This window comes from Schistocerca cancellata, chromosome 2, assembly GCF_023864275.1.
Source record: "Schistocerca cancellata isolate TAMUIC-IGC-003103 chromosome 2, iqSchCanc2.1, whole genome shotgun sequence".
Classification (NCBI taxonomy): Eukaryota; Metazoa; Arthropoda; class Insecta; order Orthoptera; family Acrididae; genus Schistocerca; species Schistocerca cancellata.
Window position 1 is genome coordinate 517018296 of NC_064627.1, and position 18978 is coordinate 517037273.

The following is an 18978-nucleotide window of genomic DNA, read 5'->3' on the forward strand; positions in this document are numbered from 1 at the left end:
GTTGCCGGTTTATCTTTCTTTCCAATGCCAAAAATATACGATATAGCAAATATTTATGTATGCAGCAAATACAGGGAACTGAAAATATTGAGTTTGAACGCAATGAAACACAAGACGGCGACAGACCAATTGGAAAACATGTTGCGAAATGTCCGCCAGAAACTTACGGTGCATCACCTGGTTTCACGCCTCTTAAATGCGTCACACAAAGCACAGGGCGTTTGTAATTAAATTTGCGCTATTTGAGAGTGCCTCCATGACAAACGAATGACGTAGTACAATGAAACTTTGTAGGACATCCGTTAGAGAAATTACGAATAAACCGCTGAAAGAAACAAATTATAACTCCAACATGGCAGGCTAACACTAGTTAATTGCATGCCATGTTTACGTTTTAGGTTAAAATCGTTGCTCAGTGTGATGACCATCCACGACAGCTTGGAACCGCAATAGAGATCGTTATGCTACTTCCCCAAACAACGGTGAACCATGGAACGTTCAGCTGTCGTGACACAGCTCGAGCACTGCTTGAAGATCGCTATTGAGTCTAGCATCCTCAACCGTGGCAACAGTAACTTCATCAATAATTTGTGGCGCAATAGGCCGTCGGCCGCTTCCAGAACCAATTCACAAATCGCCATTTAATTCGAATTTCCAAATCACGTTCTTTAATCCCGGAGCGGAAAGAGGACCTCTCCGGATTCAAAAAAATGGTTCAAATGGCTCTGAGCACTATGGGACTTAACATCTGTGGTCATCAGTCCCCCAGAACTTAGAACTACTTAAACCTAACTAACCTAAGGACATCACACACATCCATGCCCGAGGCAGGATTCGAACCTGCGACCGTAGCGGTCACGCGGTTCCAGACTGAAGCGCCTAGAACCGCACGGCCACACCGGCCGGCGCTCCTGATTCCTTTAATGCATCCATATTCGCGAAGAGCAGCACCACTATTGCTGTTGTTTTGACAAAACAACTTTAGAGTGAAGCCCTGTTCACCTTGACCAGACCCACGTTGACTGTCTGCAACTGTAAGGCACACTGATGCGTGTGTTTCAACCCTATGGTACCATACCAGGAACGGTGCTTAACAGCAAGTCATGACAGTAACACTACTGCTACGCAGATACTGCAGCGCAATTCTGAACATCATTCCTATAAGGCTGGATATTCCTAATGGAAATAGCTCTCCTTCTATACTGGCTCAAGTAGTGAAAGTCTTATTATAATCGTCCTGCTGTTATGAAAGCTTTCGTGATTAGCTTAAGATTATGTATTGGTCTCAGCGGCTACGCTCGAAGTTAGGTTTGTAAAATGGCTTAACGTGTCAATCTGAACAAAACCATTTTGAATATTAAACCACTACAAAGCACCATAATAACAACACAATCGACGTGTCCCGTCTTTGGAGCAGGAGTCTTTAGGACAACTAGTAGAGCTCCTTCACTGAAGAAATCTTTCTTCAATTGTGTCCATCTGATTCATCTCCTGCTTAATCCATGCAAAGCTATCGGGTTTATTTTACAGAAAAAATTCCATCTCTTCGTGCACTAGTGTGTCATTCCGATTATTATAAGTTAAGCAAGTCTTTAGTCTTCTTTCTCCTACTCCCTATCGTCCTCATCATTAGTTTGCATTTAGGCTGTAGTCTGTGCTGGGTATGTTCTTCTTTTAATAGTTCTTCGAATTCTTCCTAACATCCAGCCAAAATAGCAATGCCGTTTGCAGACTTTAAAATTGGTTTCCGTTCCAGCCTTACTCTTTCCTCTTTCATTTCATTGCTTTTCAGACGTACAAGTGAAACAACAGTAATGGTAAACTCCAACCTGAATATCTTGCCTTCCTGGCTTCCATCGTTATTACTGCCATTTGCGTATTGTTGATGCTGTATATTACACAATACATCTGTGTCTGTACTTTAACCTCAACGTTGTTAAGATTATTAACATCCACAGTACTTGATCGAAACCGAACTCAGCAAAGATCAGTTTGTGTTCCGAAAAATGTAGGAAAACGCGTGGCAACACTAACCTATGAGTTGTGTTAGAAGTCAGACTCACGAATGGCAAACCTGCGTTTATAGCATTTGAAGATTTTGAGAAAAATTGTAATAATGTTTACTGACATATTGGTTACTGACGTACAGTATCTGAAATTCCAGAGGTAGAAGGGGTAAAATACAGCGAAAAGTTGTCTACAGTTTGAACAGAACCAAACTGCAATTGTGGGGCATGAAACGGAAGCAGTTGTTAAAAAGGAAATGGGACACGGTTCTTACATCTCCCCCATGATAGTCTGTCTATACACTGAGCAAAAGGAGCAAAGGGAACCAACGAAAAATTTAGAAAGGTAATTAGAGTTCAGAGACAAGAAACAAAAACTTTGCGGGTTCCCGATGAGAAAGTAATTCTGTCAGAGATGGCAAAGGACTTCGAAGATCTATTGAACGAGGTGGATAGTGTCTTGAAAAGAGACGAATTTTGCTATTTGGGTAACAAAATAAATGATGATGGCCGAAGTATAAAAGATATACAATGAGGGCTGGAATAGCAAAAATAGCTTTTCCTAAAAGGAGAAATTTGTTGGCATCTGACACAAATTTCAGTGTTAGGAAATCTTTTCTGAATGCGTTTGTCCGGAGGGGAAACGTGAAGGAAAAAATTACAGACGAAAAGAAAACAGAAGGATCTGAAGTGCTATGTTACAGAAGAGTGCTGAAAATTAGAGGGATTGTTCAAATAACTATCAAACCACCGTCTCGTTGGTAACAGAAATCAGTGTGGGGAAGGTGGGGGAGGGATGGAGGGAGAGGATGGAGGGATGTGAGCCATAGAGGGAGACCAAGGTATGAAACAGCAGTCAGGTTAAATGGATGTGGGTTGGAGTAATTTTGCAGAGATGGAGAGACTTGCACAGGATAGAGTAGCACGGTGAGTTGCATCAAACCAGTCTTTGGACCGAAGACCACAGCAACAACAAGTAGAATGATATTGTTGCGGAGTCTGCAGTCTGAAGTTTGATTAGATGCAGCTCCCCGTGCTACTCTATCCTGTTCAAACCTCTTCATCTCTGCAAAATTACTGCAACCCACATCCATTTAACCTGACTTCTGTTTCAGACCTTGGTCTCCTTACAGCTCATATCCCTCCCTCCCCCTCCTCCCCCCCACACTCACTTCTATTACCAACTCGACGATTCCATTATGTCTCGGCAGGTGTCCTATCAACCGATCACTTCTTTTAGCTAAGTCGTGTCACAAATTTCTCTTTTTCCCAGTTTGATTCCGTACCTCTTCATTACTTATTTGAACAACCCATCTGATCTTCAGCGTTCTTCTGTACCAGCACATGTGAAAGCTTCTATTCTCTTTTTGTCTTAAATGTTTATCGTCCATATTTCACTTCCATATATGGCTACGCTCCAGACAAATACCTTCAAAAAAGACTTCCTGATACTGAAGTCTATATTCGATGTTAACAAATTTCTCTTCTTCAGAAGTACTTTTCTTCCCACTGCCAGTCTACATTTTATATCCTCTCTACTTCAGTCATCATCAGTTATTTTGCTGTTCAAATAGTAAAACCCATATACTACTTAAAGTGTCTCGTTTCGTAATCTAATTACCTCGCAACACCTGATATAATTCGACTACATTTCCGCTACACCTGTCTTGCTTTTGTTGATGTTCATGTTATATCCTCCTTTCAAAACACTGTCCATCCTGTTCAACTGCTCCTTCAGGTCGTTTGCTGTCTTTGACAGAATTACAGTGCCATCGGAAAACCTCATTGCTTTTATTTCTTCTCTCTGAACTTTAATTCTTTCTTCACATTTTCTTTGATTTCCTTTTACTTCTTGCTCAATGCACAGATTGAATAACATCGGGGATAGACTACAACTTTGTCCGACTCCTTTCCCAACCACTGCTTCCCATTCATGCACCACGACTCTTATATAGAAACCAGGCAGTTACAAGTTGTAAATAGCCTATCGCTCCTGTATTTTAGTCCTGACACCTTCAGAATTTTCAAAGAGAATCCAGAGGAAACCTTGCTCTGGGCCCAAAAGGCGGTGTCCTGATTTTCGACCAGTTGCTCCCTTTACTGAGTGCAATATCTTAATTTCTTCCTTGCGACCTTTTCCGTTTCTAAAAGCAAAATGGTTTCATCAGTTTCAGTTCAAATGGTTCAGATGGCTCTGAGCACTATGGGACTTAACTTCTGAGGTCATCAGTCCCCTAGAAGTTAGAACTACTTAAACTAAGGAGATCACACACATCCATGCCCGAGGCAGGATTCGAAACTGCGACCGTAGCGGTCGCGCGGTTGCAGACTGTAGCGCCTAGAACCGCTCGGCCACCCCGGCCGGCCAATCCGTTTCAGTGACATGAACAATAATGAGTATACAAACCTATTAACAACAGTTAAGCATGACTTACAAATAAGCTTTTAGTTTGATAAGAATGTAAAACAAGTGAATCAAATCAACGCAGAAAATGAAATGCAAAGTGTGTGGCAGTCAACAGCAAAGACGATATTCACGTTCTGTCCGTAGGTGGATGAAATATATCTACTGGTCCTAAATGATATCACGCAATTCAAGGAGTTGCATGTCACGGCAGCCAAGTCGATGCTCTCATGACTTCACAGAAGTTATGCGTGATTGCAGGCTTTCTCGGCGTATTCCAATGATGAAACCTCGGGTGATCAGCTGAGTGACGCCTAAGGAGGTGAGGCGGAAAAATACGTTTAATCAGTTGTTGGGAGGGAGCAGTCTAGGAGAAGGAAGCTCTGCTTCCTAAACTGATTAATCTTCTGTAAGGTACACGGATCGACGCGTGAGACTAGTAAGTGTGGTGTGTGATTTCCAGCCATGATGCCATATAGCGCGACTGTACTCCAATTCGAAGAACAACATGTACAAACGATAGATTGCATAACATTAACATTTATTTACGGGATGCAGCATCCTACGACTCTCTGCGAGAGATCATGGTAGAAACAAAGGAATCTCTGAAACTTCCTGTCATATCAAAGCATGAGCCGGACCAGGATTCGAACCTGGAACCTTGTCATTTGTGGGCAATGTGGTTACTGGCTCAGATTCAATTCTCTCCATATCTCCGCCTCATGCTCTCATGACTTCACAGAAGTTATGCGTGATTGCAGGCTTTCTCGGCGTATTCCAATGATGAAACCTCGGGTGATCAGCTGAGTGTCGCAACATTTCGGTGAGTTTCGTACCCATCATCTTCAAGCGAAAATATTCGTTTGAAGATGGTGGGTACGAAACTCGTCTCACTCGGCTGGTCACCCGAGAAGATTTCAGCATTCACAGAAGTTCTCTTACACAATTTGCGGGACTGGTACTCCTGGAAGGAAAGATATTACGGAAAAATGGTCCTAGACACAGCTTAGACAATTGTTTCCAGAATGCATCTAAAAGACTTGATCGTGAATTGTCCCTGTGTCGGGAAGAGAATTGCGCGGAAAGCGAGGTTCGGCTTACGAGTCCCGGTCCGGCACACAATTTCAATCTGCCAGGAAATTTCAAAACAGAGCAGAGAGAGATTCACTCTGAAAATTAAGTTCCTCTCAGGAATGGGTCAGAATGCCTTAGCCCGTTATACGGGAAGTGCATGGGTTAATAATAGGTGTCTTAAAGTGTATGGATTTCATTTGGTTCTTGTAGCAGGTTTATGCAAACCGGTAGGGCTGCAAATATCGTTCTTCCGCTGCACGCCATTTTCGGAGACAATGTGCTGTCTCAAGCCTGTAGTTTGCGCACTGTGATGGAATGCGGAACAACGCGTCGTCGACCTTGGCGCGATCTTGGCGGAGTTATTTTCTGTTGCCTTCCTCAGAGTCATCTTACAGTGATGTTAACGCCGTGTAATGTGTACCACGTTACGCAACGGACTGACACTCCCCTAACTTTCGTCCAGAAGAAATATAGAGACTTCTATCCGGTCTTATGTGTACCAGTTTTAAAACAGAAAATTATCTAGTATCGATCGCTAAATATAACATTTTTCGGTCGGCACGACTCTCTTCGGCACAGTCATGGTGTCAGCGCTATTTACGATTCGGGGTTTGTTAGTGGTATGAAGGACGTTCACAGGTTCAGTAACTATTTGCACAAAAGAGGCAGTCTATCGATCTATCGTCACAAGCCTTTAAAAAGAAATAAGACTGACAGAAGGGAGGGAAGAGAATTCTCAATATCTACTATTTAGTCACATAAGCGACAGGTATTGTAAATTTGCCCTGAAACGACATTACAGAACCTTGCAGAAATCTTGCCGGAGTGGCCGAGATGTTCTAGGCGCTACAGTCTCGAACCGCGAGACCGCTACGGTTGCAGGTTCGAATCCTGCCTCGGGCATGGATGTGTGTGACGTCCTTAGGTTAGTTAGGTTTAAGTAGTTCTACGTTCTAGGGGACTGATGACCTCAGATGTTAAGTCCCATAGTGCTCAGCGCTATTTGAACCTTGCAGAAAGAATTTAAGGATGTAGTTGACAATGAAAGAGTAAAATACGCAACCGTAAAAAAAAAAAAAAAAAAATTAGTACACAAACTTCTCCTGCACAGGCCATGAAGGCCCAAAGGTACCGACTGGCCGCCGTGTCATCCTCAGCCCATAGGCGTCACTGGATTCGGATATGGAAGGGCATGTGGTCAGCACACCCCTCTTCCGGCCGTATGTCAGTTTCCGAGACCGGAGCCGCTACTTCTCAATCAAGCAGCTCCTCAGTTTGCCTCACAAGGGCTGAGTGCACCCCGCTTGCCAACAGCGCTCGGCAGACCGGATGGTCATCCATCCGACAGTGCTTAACTTCGGTGATCTGACGGGACCCGGTGTTACCACTGCGGCAAGGCGGTTGGCACACTTGGAAAGACGATGTCGATTTTGATCCGATGACGGCCTATGTCACCTGGGGGATAGCAGATAGTTTCAACGACCGGCGTCTCTCAACAGATAGCATATAACATAGTTACCAGAATGCCATCTGTATCTACCATATAACATGGAATGCTCACAGCCAGAAGGCTCGTTGTGAAGCAAGCAGGCAACCATGCCATGGAGACGCACTTGTGCTTCGTATAGCCAACTCAGTGAATCTGAGAGTGGTCAAATTGTGGCCTGCCGAGTGTCGGGACGTTCCCTTCGGAGAATTCCCACACATGCTGGACGTGATGCGTCAGTTGCGCACCGATGCTGGTATCAGTGGTCACGTGAACATTCTCACACTATTACACGAGGTTCTGGACGTCCACGCAACACAGGCGACCGCTAGGATCGTCGTATTGTGAGGGCAGCAGTGGCAGGTCCGTATTGCTACCACAGCACAGATAAGAGGGCTTGTGAGCCTAGAAGCGACAACATGAATTGTTGCGAACCAATTACTAACAGTGGGACTACAAGCACGTACACCTCTAGCCCGTCTTCCACTCACGCCACAGCATCGACGTGCACTCCTCGACTGATGCCGTCAGAGGATCACTTGGAAGGTGGAATGGCGCGCTGTGGTCTTCACCGACGAAAGCAGATTCTGCCTGCACCTAAGTGATTGTTGTTTGGGCGTACGATGTAGAGCTGGTGAGCGCTGTCTCGTAGATTGCATTCGTCCATGACACACTCGCCCCACTCCTGGTCCTACAGCTCTGACGCTAAACAGCGCGCGGCACGTGCAGTATGTTGTTAAACCCATTCTTTTTGACGTTCTTGCAACAGAAACGTAATGTGTTGTTCCAATAGGATAATGCTCGCCCCCACACTGCTGGAGAAAATCGACGTATTCCGCTAGACGCGCAACAACTTCCCTGGCTAGCATGATCTCCAGATTTGTCTCCAGTCAAGTACGTGTGGGTTATGATGGGACGATAAATGACTTTTGCGACTCATCAACGAACAACTCTTACGGAACTACGTGAATAGGTCAAGCAGGCGTGGATAACGTATCCAAGAACGGTATTCGCCATCTGTACGATCGACTGGATGCCAGAGTCAGCGCCTACGGTGCCGCCTGTGGAAGCTTCACCACGTATTAACATGGAGGTTTCGGCATGGGTCGATACCAGGTACCTCAAAACCACTTGTGTTGTTGATCTCTACATCTACATCTACATCTACATTTATACTCCGCAAGCCACCCAACGGTGTATCACGGAGGGCACTTTACGTGCCACTGTCATTATCTCCCTTTTCTGTTCCAGTCGCGTATGGTTCGCGGGAAGAACGACTGTCGGAAAGCCTCCGTGCGCGCTCGAATCTCTCTAATTTTACATTCGTGATCTCCTCGGGAGGTATAAGTAGGGGGACGCAATACAGGGTGATTCAAAAAGAATACCACAACTTTAAAAATGTGTATTTAATGAAAGAAACATAATATAACCTTCTGTTATACATCATTACAAAGAGTATTTAAAAAGGTTTTTTTCACTCAAAAACAAGTTCAGAGATGTTCAATATGGCCCCCTCCAGACACTCGAGCAATATCAACCCGATACTCCAACTCGTTCCACACTCTCTGTAGCATATCAGGCGTAACAGTTTGGATAGCTGCTGTTATTTCTCATTTCAAATCATCAGTGGTGGCTGGGAGAGGTGGCCGAAACACCATATCCTTAACATACCCCCATAAGAAAAAATCGCAGGGGGTAAGATCAGGGCTTCTTGGAGGCCAGTGATGAAGTGCTCTGTCACGGGCTGCCTGGCCGTCCACAACTTTTCCCTTTGCACAAACACCCATTCTCTGTAAACTGTTTATACCAACGTTTAATAACCACCTATCAGGAGGTTTAACAACATACTTCGTTCGAAATGCACGCTGAACAACTGTCGTCGATTCACTTCTGCCGTACTCAATAACACATAAAGCTTTCTGTTGAGCGGTCGCCATCTTAGCATCAACTGACGCCGACGCCTAGTCAACAGCGCCTCAAGCGAACAAATGTACAACTAAATGAAACTTTATAGCTCCCTTAATTCGCCGACAGATAGTGCTTAGCTCTGCCTTTTGTCGTTGCAGAGTTTTAAATTCCTAAAGTTGTGGTATTCTTTTTGAATCACCCTGTATATTCGATACCTCATCCAGAAACGCACCCTCTCGAAACCTGGACAGCAAGCTACACCGCGATGCAGAGCGCCTCTCTCGAAGAGTCTGCCACTTGAGTTTGCTAAACATCTCCGTAACGCTATCATGCTTACCAAATAACCCTGTGACGAAACGAGCCGTTCTTCTTTGGATCTTCTCTATCTCCTCCGTCAACCCGACCTGGTACGGATCCCACACTGATGAGCAATACTCAAGTATAGGTCGAACGAGTGTTTTTTAAGCCACCTCCTTTGTTGATGCACTACATTTTCTATCGACTCTCCCAAAGAATCTCAACCTGGCACCCGCCTTATCAACAATTAATTTTATATGATCATTCCACTTCAAATCCTTCCGTACGCATACTTCCAGATATTTTACAGAAGTAACTGCTACCAGTGTTTGTTCCGCTGTCATATAACCATACAATAAAGGATCCTTCCTTCTATGTATTAGCAATACATTACATTTGTGTATGTTAAGGATCATTTGCCACTCCCTGCACCAAGTGCCTATCCGCTGCAGATCTTCCTGCATTTCGCTGCAATTTTCTAATGCTGCAACCTAAATGTAATCATTTCATGTGCTCAATATGCACTGTTACAACAATAAATCTTGAATGACATGGAAACCACTAAAAGGGTGTATTATTTTTTCGGCAGTGTATTACAACGATCGACGGACGGGATTCATTGTTCTGCACATCGAGAAGCACTTTGCGCTAAATTTGCAGGCATGGAGCACGTGAAGAAATTGGTGACAGTGATACTACCTATCGAGGTGGCGCAGTGGTTAGTACAGTGGACTCGCATTCTGGAGGACGACGGTTCAAACACGCGTCCAGTCGTCCTGATTTAGGTGTTCCGTGATATCCCGAAATCGCTTGAGGCAAATGCCGGGATGATTCCTTTCCCAGGGCACGACCAATTTCCTTCCCCATCCTTCCTAATCCGAGCTTCTGCTCCAAGGACCTCGTTGTCGATGGGATATTAAAAACTTATCTTCTCCTCCCTCCTCCGGTATTAATCGTGAATTCCACTGTGAGTTGCAACAGTTTTCGACGGAACTGAAAGAAGAATAAGAAGACTTTATATATTACTGCAAAGTACGTTGGTTAAGTCAAATGGCATGCCTGGAACGAATTGTCCATTTAAAACCGGTTGTTACTGATTTTATGACGGATAAACGAGCGCAGGGCCGAAAATTAGAATATCAGGAATAGATTGCAGATACGTATTTTAAGTGGACTTGACTGCACACTACCTACAATATGACACTGCAAGGCGAGAAAAATTATTTTTGATTTGATGGAGATACTACTAAAAAGAAAGTAGCATTGTAGAAGGGACAAATTATGACAAACACAGTTCAGTTCTCTAAGTTAATTGGCGTTAAAGAAAATGGAGGGTTTAAAGAATCCATTGTGACCTTGAAAGAACTATGAGGATAGTTTTCAAAACGTTTGTGGACACTGCCAATCTTACATCTATTTTCGAGCTGTATTCGAGACCGTTTCAGTTGAAAGCGCGCCTGTGCAAGTGCAGGTGTAACATTGATCAGTAATTACGATGAATATCATCCCAGTGCATGTAAAATAATAAGCTGTAAAATAGTTGTTGTTGTTGTGGTCCTCAGTCCAGAGACTGGTTTGATGCAGCTCTCCATGCTACTCTATCCTGTGCAAGCTTCTTCATCTCCCAGTACGTACTGCAATCTACATCTGTTTAGTGCATTCATCTCTTGGTCTCCCTCTACGATTTATACCCTCCACGCTGCCCTCCAATACTAAATTGGTGATCCCTTGATGCCTCAGAATATGTCCTACCAACCGATCCCTTCTCCTAGTCAAGCTGTACCAAAAATTTCTCCCCAATTCTATTCAATACCTCCTCATTAGTTGTGTGATCTACCCATCTAATCTTCAGCATTCTTCTGTAGCACCACATTTCGAAAGCTTCTATTCTCTTCTTGTCTAAACTATTTATCATCCACGTTTCACTTCCATACATGGCTACACTCCATACAAATACTTTTAGAAACGACTTCCTAACACTTAAATCTATACTCGATGTTAACAAATTTCTCTGCTTCAGAAACGCTTTCCTTGCCATTGCCAGTCTACATTTTATATCCTCTCTACTTCGACCATCATGAGTTATTTTGCTCTCCAAATATCAAAACTCATTTACTACTTTAAGTGTCTCATTTCCTAATCTAATTCCCTCAGCATCACCCGACTTAATTCGACTACATTCCATTATCCTCGTTTTGCTTTTGTTGATGTCCATCTTATATCCTCCTTTCGAGACACTGTCCATTCCGTTCAGCTGCCCTACCAGATCCTTTGTTGTCTCTGGCAGAATTAAAATGTCATCGGCGAACCTCGACGTTTTTATTTCTTCTCCATGGTTTTTAATTCCTACTCTAAATTTTTCTTTTGTTTCCTTTACTGCTTGCTCAATATACAGATTGAATAACATCGGGGATAGGCTACAACCCTGTCTGACTCCCTTCCCAACCACTGCTTCCCTTTCATGCCCCTCGACGCTTATAACTGCCATCTGGTTTCTGTACAAAATAGCCTTTCGCTTCCTGTATTTTACCCCTGCCACCTTCAGAATTTAAAAGAGAGTATTTAATTTTATGTACGACGTTCCTGTGTATGTCTTACAAAATCCCTTCCTGGAAATTTATTTGCAATTCAAATTTTCCTTTGCCTTTCCTTTTCATGCCTTTTACAAAGATATTAATAAATGCAACATACTGAGCGTTACTTGGGTTTATTTTCAGTGTAAGTAAAGTGAAAACTAAAAATAAAAAAAGATTTCTGCGTAGGGATTTGACTCCGCAACTCTTGGATTTCAATTCTACACTCTTTCCGCTGCGCCAACCACAGCGGGGAAGGCACATAAATGACTCATGCGCCAAGTGACCTGCGCCAGAAATGCTATTTCTTTCTTTTTTTTTCCCAAACGCTTGCCCATCTGGAGCTCCCACATCCGTTACTTTCATTTTGTGGCCCAGCCCTGCAAACACCATAATTTTGGGCAAAATCGATGATAACGAGTTGGAGCGATCTCGTTGTCAGTGGTAAGCTCCTATCGCATCAGCAGATTTCGGTATTACCTGTAAATCTCAAGATAACTGCAGGGAGGGACTTAAATGTATGTTACGTGTAGAGTAACGAATCTGACGATCCATCATTCAGAATTTGAGAGTAATCAGCCTAAATCGTCTACAAGTCAAGTGCGAAAGTATAAGGGGAAGATCAAGAAAGACGAGTTCGTATTAAGAAGGGAGTGAGGCTGGTTGCAGCTTATTGTCGTTGTTGTTCACCTTCTGCGCCGAAGCAGCACTAATGGAAGAGAAGGAAAATTTCGGAATAGATACCGACGTTAAGGTTCGTATACGGCATAGTCCTTCTGGCCAAAAGTAAGGAAGAGTTATAGAATCTTCAAGAAAAGTGTATCGCGAATTCTCGTTTGGATTTCCGTATCATCCAGCAATTTGCGTCAGCTTGGGTCGTGCGCTCTAGTCGAGCCAGAGGCCACGGGTACCGGTGAGCCTATGTGGAGATTAGCTGTGAGCCATGTGAAACAGTACAACGCAGTCTTAAATATGGACATAAATATGGACATGCCAGTGTGGGCAACAGCTGAGAAGTTTAATTGTCGTGCGGCAGCCTTGCATCTCGCGCCGGCCGAGACTTTTAAATCATCTTGGCTGGTCGATGGAGTTACTCCACTGAAAGCAGTAGACGGGACGACCAGAATGGAATCAGCCACATTTTCTGGGGGCCAGCGCCGTGCCGTTGGCGCGATGGCCGATCTGGTTTGGTATCAGTGGGACCAACTTGTGTGTACTTTTACGTGTGGTGGAGGACAGGTTACTGTTAATCGACGTGAGGCATCCGGGATGAAACGGCAGTTGAGCGGAAATGAAGACACCTTGAAGGAAGGTCGAGAGCGCCTTCGAGAGTCGGAGTGGATAGCGTGGCAGCGCAACGAAGCACTGAGGGTGGGTGAGGGAGGCCAAGACTGAGTGTGGCCTGTGTCAACGTCAGGCGAACTGGCCCCATCAGCAGACGGTGTTTGTCTTGATACCTCCAGCGGATATGACGGCTGAGGGCGCGGAAGTGCTTCCAGAAAGAGAGCTTTCCGTGAAGACGGTTGGAGGGCGCCATGTAGTGGAATTTATACGTTATTTCTAACCGTTTAGTATGTGAAACTTCGTGGAAGATTAAAACTGCGTGCCGGACCGAGACTCGAACTCGGGACCTTTGCCTTTCGCGGGCAAGTGCTCGAGCGAAAGACAAAGGTCCCGAGTTCGAGTCTCGGTCCGGCACGCAGTTTTAATCTTGCAGGAAGTTTCATATCAGCGCACACTCCGCTGCAGAGTGAAAATCTCATTGTCGTTAGTATGTGCTGGCATTCTTGAACTGCCAAGGTTCGAGTTGATGAAACGTGGCGAGACTGCTCTTGGGCCTGTAATTTCAGGAACAGTGCATTGTATGAATTCTTTTTTAATAATTGATAACGTGGTTGGAAAATGGTGGCCTAAATTCATCTTTAATAATCAGCGTTGATCGCAAAATATTTTATTCGTGGTAATCGGTTTTAATGTTTGAGATCACCTTCAGATGGTTAACTGCCTCCTTTAGCAATTTGTGGAGACGGAGAGCGGAGCTAAACATGTGACTGAAGGAACATTCGTCGACAGCTCACGGGCTGAAGTAGCTTAAACAACCTTCTGCAGCTTCTGATCACGTTCATATTTCATCGAATGGTTTTGAACGTACCTAGTGGTTCCAACCTGTATACCAGAGCGAACAATTCCAACGGGGTCACATCACGCTCAAAGGGGCCGTAGCCCCACGAAGTCCTGATAGAACTATTGAATCTTGCTGGGGTGTGTGCCAGCAGTGTCAAAGGTTGCCGAGAACGTCATCTCGTAGCTCATGGCACAGAAAGCAGTTGTTTTAAATCTCTAAATATGTGAGAATCTACGCCTCAAGCGAAGCGTTGGTTTCATTGGCGGCATTTGTGGCACCCGCTGAGGGATTTTCGTGTCGATTCTGAGCGGAAGTGTGTACGAAATCTTTTCTTCCGCGATCCACAACGCATAACGAAACTACATGCTTTCAGTGTTGGGTGTCGAGGTTCGGACCTCCACTGCAGAGAGAAGGGATAAGAGAGGATGTGATGACCATCCCTTCGTATGATACGTCCACCGTAGTGTTAAGCAGAATTGTGGTGAAATTTGGTGCCATTATGACTTCATTAACCCATCTTACATCTCAGTTTAGCTTCTGAGCTCCAGTTTTTTTTCCGGCATGCGTCGACAGCCCCCTGTTTGAAGCGTCGCCGAGCCCCAGGGTGACGTGGCATGGCGCCACGCTTTTGTATCGTTACAAAGGAAGCTTGAGCCAAGTTTCGGACTTCTGCGTTGCAATGAGAGACAATTACCGTGTTTCGAATGAGTGACCCAATAAATGTGTTGCGCAGTGCACTCGCTCTGTCGAGCTCGGACCTGCCACAGGCGACTCCGGTTGCGAGATGCGTATTTCTCCTTAGAGCGCGAAAATGTACGTAGATCATCAGTCCATCGGATGGGACAGAAAACTTGCGCGGAGCTATGACGGAGCACTGTCTCACCATTGGACATGGCGTGAATCGTAACGACACCCAACTGTTAAAACAGGTCAGCCCATTCTGGGATTCTGTTTTAGAAGGATCTGTAGAGATCCGGCTGCACGATGAACTGATAAACGAAGGGCTTATTTCAATAGTGGTTCAAGTTCATTTTTGTTCGTTTTGAGATACAGAGTTCTAAAGTTAAATGAGCGCTGAAAAATCAGCAGTTGAGATACCAGAAATATTCAAGCATATGGCTTCTTGCTAGAGATGAACCTTTCTTTCAGTTAGTTTGGATCATTAATTTCAGAAGCATTATAGACAGTAATGTGGAGGTAATGGACTTGTACCACTATTGAAATAAGCCCTTCAAATGAAGAAGTGAAGCAATCCTTGGGATCTTGCACTGAGCGTGCTCAAAACAGGACAGGCTGTGGGCAGATTCACTAACGCCATGCCAAATCAAGAATTTAGATTGCAATACGTAGACGAGTCTACTCCGCTTCAGTGGCGTCCCGAACCCCATGGTATTAGCAAAGAGACTAAGCACGGTGACTCTTGTGCCACGAGCGCATCCCGAAGACGGCAACGAGGCAGCTTATCGAAATACCACACCATTTCCAAGACGCCAGCCAGCTGAATACCCAAGAACATGTCGCTCTCTCCCGTCTCATACTACTTTAAATTTTTGCTTATCCATCCGTTTTCTTCTGTTTTAGAAGGATGGTTCCAACCCAATGAGCCACTCTGTATTGTCTTAGTCTGACTCTCAGTCAAGTGTTCTTAGCAACCTGTTCTAAGGCAATAAGAAAATTGTTCGTGCCCTCTGAGTACTTGTGGCTGTGTCTGTATCATCGGCTTAGACTAAAACTAGCACCGATCTGTGGAAGATCGTACCCCTGGCCAGGAGGTTAGCTTAACACATATTCCACTTTTACATTCAAAAGAAGACAAGCTACTGCGGCCTCTTGGCGAACACCATTGCGAATGTAAATAACACTGAGCCGTGCGCGGCTCGCGGTCATGCCGTTTATTGCTCGTCATCTTGTTTTTATGGTTCTGTCGCCTCTTTCTTATTTAATTTTTTTGGCGTTACTAAGTTGCTCGTTTGCTTGCCCGTGAGTGGCAGCAGCAGCGCGTATCGATAAGAGCACTGTCGTATTATCTTCGAAGCGACCGCTAGTATATCCGGCTCGTCATGTGTTGGGTTCAGTAGGGACGGAGCGCCAGTGAGGCGCCGATCGCCATTACTTGCCGACCACTGTCCACACGCACATGAACATACATCAAGGCTTCACAACATACTTGCTCGCAGAGCAAGCTGTGAGCAGCAAGGCGCGAGCACGGAGCAGCGCGAGCACGCTACCCCCACTACCGGACCAGAGCGGAGAGTGGGAAGAGTCACGTGGGGCACACAACAGCTGCCGCCAGTCAATGTAAATCCGCGGTCACCTGCAGGGATATCACTCACGAATTATTACTGTGACAAATGAAACAAATAAAGGAGAATATACACATGCCATATAATTTTATTAGCTTAGTGTATGCCTCTACATTCGTATTAGTTTGTGAACTGTTACACAATAAAAGGTGTCACTGAAGTGTGGGATTCTCGGTTATCTTGTACTTTTTGCCCTTCACAATTGCGTCTATGTTCGGAGTAATTGTTCTTGTACATTGTAGGCGCAGCGTGCAGTTTAAATTTCGATCAGACAATGCGTTTCTCAGGCGCGTCTTGTTACATTTCATTGCAGAGAACAGTTGTTCACCAACATACGTGGAACCGAAAATTGATATTATTGTAGCCGCCAGTTTGTGCAAACGAGGAAATCTAGCCTGAGGGAAGTGTCTGTAGAATTCCAAAATGTTTTTCTTTTTCTGAAATTTGTCTCTGTATTCTCTGTCACACTGCAGGTCAATAATTTCTAGTTGCAGCTCAGGACGAATCTCTTCAATATTCGCTGAATATGGAGAGGAGAACAGATCAAAATCACTGTCTAGTGCTGTCAGATCTTGAAATCGTTGATCAAATTCTTCCTTAAGGGCAACTAAACTATGTGAATAACGTTCACAGTCTTTGTGAACATCTTGCATGGATGATAATTTAGGAAAATGAGCTAGATTTCCTGTTTCCAGCTGACTCACCCAAAGTGTCAATTTCATTTTAAACGCTCGTATCAGATCTATGAAATGAGTAATTAGCAGATCTTTACCTTGTGGTGATATGTTCAAAGCTTTCAAATGGCTAGTTAAAGCTGCTAAGAACGCGAGATCACATTTCCATGAAGGCTCTTTCAATTCAGGAACACACATGTTATTCATTTCCATGAACATATTTATCTCATCTAATAGGCAAAAAATCGATTTAATAATTCGCCACGACTAAGCCAGCGGACCTCGCTGTAATAAGGCAGGCTACCATACTGGCTTTCTACATCCTCAAGAAAGCTTTTAAATTGCCTGTGTTGTAGCCCACGCTTCCTTATATAATTGGTTGTACGAACAACAACACTCATCACATTTTTTAGAGTGATACTCTTTGCACATAAGTTTTCCTGGTGGATCACACAATGAACGCCACTTATTTCATTCGGCACGGTCAGTTTTTGCATTTTCTCCTTCAACAGCGCAACGAAACCTGATTTTTCCCTGTCATCGCTGGTGCACCGTCTGTAGACACTGAAACTAAAGAATTCCACGACAATCCTCTATTTTCAACACTTTCTTCAGCACTACTTAAAATATCACCGCCGGTTGTAGTGTTCCTCATAGCTACTGCATCGAGGAGCTCTTCCCTCACCTGAAGATCTCTGTTAACACCTCTAATAAATATGGCAAGCTGCGCTGTTCCAGTGATATCAATACTTTCGTCCAGAGCTAGAGAATACGCCATAAAATCTTTACAGATATTTGCAAGCTGGCTCTGGACGTCGTCTGCCATGTCCTGTATGCGACGCATAATGGTCATGTCAGATAATGGCACAATCCGAAACTGGTCAATTTGAGATGGCCACAAATGTTCCGCTGCAACTACCAAAAACTCTTTTATTAAATCGCCATCAGTGAAGGGGCGCAGGGATTTTGCTAAAAGCAAAGCAATTTTGTAACTCACTCTGAGAGCTGCTTCAGTTGATTTTTCTTCGTCGTCCAGATCTTCTTCGGATAGCTTCCTTTTAAGTTTAATAACTTCCTGTGCACGATCTGGTCCATCACATTTTCCACTTCCGTAGTCTTTCGCGTGGTACGACATATAATGTCACTGCAAATTAAATTTCCTAAAAGAATTCAGCGTTTTGTGACATACTAAACATTTTGCAACACCATCTTTTTCTGTAAACAGATACAATTCCTCCCAATGGGGGTTGAACTGCGAAAGCATGGTTGGGGTTACACAACGGCGACTTGACATGATTCTTAACCAGCGAAGTGACTGTTAGAGCTGATCGTAGTACTTTAAACGTTACACAGTCGGCGCGAATTCAATAGGCACGCTGCGGTCCTATTCAAACGTGCGCGCGCATTTCCCCTCCCTCCCTACTCCTCCACCTTGCACCTGCTCGCGAGCACGTGCCTGAGCAGGCGCGAGTACTCGCGATCAAAACCGGCCAGTTGTTAAGCCCTGACATACATGAACTGTCCGACGGAAGGAGATTGGAGTGGGAACGACCGTTGGTTGGTCGTTCGGTCGGCCGTCTCATCGGGCGACGTGTATTTGGTCTTTTGACTGTTTCTGGGCCTCGTCAGTTGGTCATCTTGCCGGACATGGGCCGGTTCCTTCCTTGTGCAGTGATGTCGGGTGGCCAGTGGGCAAGTGTTCCCTGTGCAAGGTTGAGTCCGAGCCAGTGTGCCCGGGTCGCCGTGTCTCCGAGTTCCTAACGGACATCGAGTTGAGTCGGGTTGGAGCTGCAGTGAGCTCCGGACTGCCGAGACTCGCCTGGCCGTTGCCGACACTCGTAACTTGAGTGGGGACGACCTTGGTTGGTCGTTCGGTCGGTCGTCTCATCGGACGACGTGTATTTGGACGCCGACCGCTTATGGAAACTTGTGTGTGTCGACTTGTCATTTCACCGTGTTGTTCCACGGTGATTGGTTTTAGGATTGTCGAGTTCTTGGTGCAAGTGTTACGTGGAACTGTGTGTAGCTTCTGTGATTTCCACAGAGCAGATCAATGCTGTCAGCGTGCTGGAGTAGCCAGTCGGTCGGTTGCGACAAAGAATAGCGTGTGTGTGTTTCCTCGCGGTGT